This window comes from Hyperoodon ampullatus, assembly GCF_949752795.1.
Source record: "Hyperoodon ampullatus genome assembly, chromosome: 1".
Classification (NCBI taxonomy): domain Eukaryota; kingdom Metazoa; phylum Chordata; class Mammalia; order Artiodactyla; family Ziphiidae; genus Hyperoodon; species Hyperoodon ampullatus.
The window spans coordinates 128,986,216-128,988,527 of NC_136914.1; the positions used below are offsets into that span (position 1 = coordinate 128,986,216).

General features: G+C 51.9%; 1 long non-coding RNA gene across 1 annotated transcript; it reads right to left on the reverse strand.

The window, feature by feature from the left end:
• Positions 1–283: 283 nt before the first annotated feature.
• Positions 284–2,073, reverse strand: LOC307052923. The gene is made up of 2 exons (XR_013810884.1): positions 1,560–2,073; positions 284–1,271 (listed from the first exon to the last, which is right to left on the reverse strand). It is a non-coding gene; the product is annotated as an uncharacterized lncRNA (long non-coding RNA).
• Positions 2,074–2,312: the final 239 nt, after the last annotated feature.

Consider the following 2,312-nt stretch of genomic DNA (forward strand, 5'->3'; position numbering starts at 1 on the left):
GTCACCTGACCATCCTCTATAAGACAGCAGTGGGTCCCCAGCACCCTATCTTCCAGAGCCCCCTTCTTGCTTTTTCTACAGAACTTACCACTATCGGTGTTATTTCTCCCCCGCCTTACTACAGTCAGGCACTGTTTTAAGTTTCTTATGAATATGAGATCCAAGTGTACAAGCACTTTGTTTCCTGATGTTCCCCAGGACCTGGGGGCACTCAATTTGAACACATTTCCCAAATCAGAAGTATCTGACCTCCTTTTGACAATGACAACAATCAAGGAGACACTTTCATTCCGAAAAAAGTTTATATATCTCAACTTTTCTTGACCAACTCAATGGCTTTGGTCATTTGCACAAAGACTCTAAAAACTGGCTTTCAGCATTTGTTTTTCCGAGCCAATGAACTTCATCATAACAAGCTAGAGCTCTGACCTCAATCCCTGTGAGGTCTGCTCTGATGACCTAGCCTGGACATCATCTAAACCTGGAAGATGCCTCCTACTATCAGTTTGGGGCCTACCGTGGCCAGCTCCATGCTTTCCTCCCCAACCCTGCCAGGCTTCTGCAGAGGTCACATGCATCTGTGGCAGAGAAGCCCCTCAAACCATAATTATACCATATGAAATAATTTTAGCCCAAAGTCAGCAAACACATGTAGTACCTAGAACTCATCCCCTATTTCAGGTTACTCACCAGACAGGTTACAAGATGTACACCAGTTAACATGCCACAGAAAAATTATAATTCTGAAAAACCAGACAAACAAAGAAAACCAAAACAACACAGCTCCCCTCCGCTGATGTGCTGGACTGCAAAATCCCAAAATTCACACACCATCACTCGGCGTGCCCAGCAGCCCTCTGGGCCTTCTCAATCTTATCCAAAGTAGCGGCATCCACACCCTTGATTGGGGTTTGGATTCTTGCTTCGGCAGCTGCAGCCAAGTAGTAGTGTCTTCTTTCTTTCTTTTTTTTTTCTTTTTGCGGTACGCGGGCCTCTCACTATTGTGGCCTCTCCCGTTGCGGAGCACAGGCTCCGGAAGCGCAGGCTCAGCGGCCGTGGCTCAAGAGCCCAGCCACTCCGCGGCATGTGGGATCCTCCCGGACCGGGGCACGAACCCGTGTCCCCTAGCATCGGCAGGCTGACTCTCAACCACTGCGCCACCAGGGAAGCCCCATTCTTTCTTGCAGAACTCTGACTTCAAGTCTGTTTCTTGGGTCCCAAATTCCAGGAAGCATTAAAAAACAGCAAAGCACAACAGTATACTTGCAAACCTTAAAAATACAATAAAATCACAGTATCAAAAATAGGACCACACAGCAGTTTACAATCTAGGCCCTGTTCCTGTTCCTTTACGTAACGGCATTTACTTAAAAGCTGTCTTTTCCAAGCTGAATGCACCTAACAGTCAAAATCCACATATGACAATATAATACTGAAACCATCTACCATACTAGTACTGGAGATTTAGTGTCTAACAGGGCGAAAACGCAGAAAGAAACGTAGGGAGAGAAAACGAAAGACTCTTGGTTTCAGCCTCTCCAAGCAATCATCCTCCTTACCAGCTGAACGGAGTCCATCAGCTGATAATCGAGAGTACGAGCGGGGTAAGTTCATCAACACGACGTAAATTCTAAGACTCTCATACCGAGGAGGCAAACAAGCAACCGCGACCACCCGTGCAAAATGCGACCACTTGCCCTAAGGTCATCTGAGACGGTGCAGGCGCATCGCAGCCGGTCTCTAAGGCGCCCCCTCTTCTTTTTTTTGGCCCTACGGCCGGGGTTTTCACCCCAGCGACTGAGGTGGTCCACACTATGCAAATATTTTACTAGAAAGGGTCTTTACGGTTCACAACAACATATCAAATCATTTTCTTCTAATTGCCAACGTTAAAAAAAATAAAACGATATCTAAGCGAGAAGCTGAGCGGGGTATTATCCTTGTTCCGCCCCCGCCGCCCAGCGCGGAGGCTGCGATGCCGGGCGAGCCGGGTTCCCCTCCCCACCGCGGGCCGGGGCCCACCCGCCCCCGCGTGGTCAGTCACACCCGCTCCCGTGCATCCGCCGTTGCAGCTCCGCGGCCCTCCTCGCCGTCAGCGCGGCCTCCACCGCCTCCGCCTCCTCCGCCTCCTCCACCTCCTCGCACAGCCTCACCACCCTCTCTTCCGCCGCGGCGCCGCACTGCGGGCGGGGTCCCGGGCGCGGTCCCGGGCGCGGGCCTCCGAAACCCCCACCTCCCTCTCCCGCAGCCGGCGCGCCTTCAGATGCGCGCGCACGTGCTCGCGCTCGCGGACGGCGACGCCCCGGCGGGCG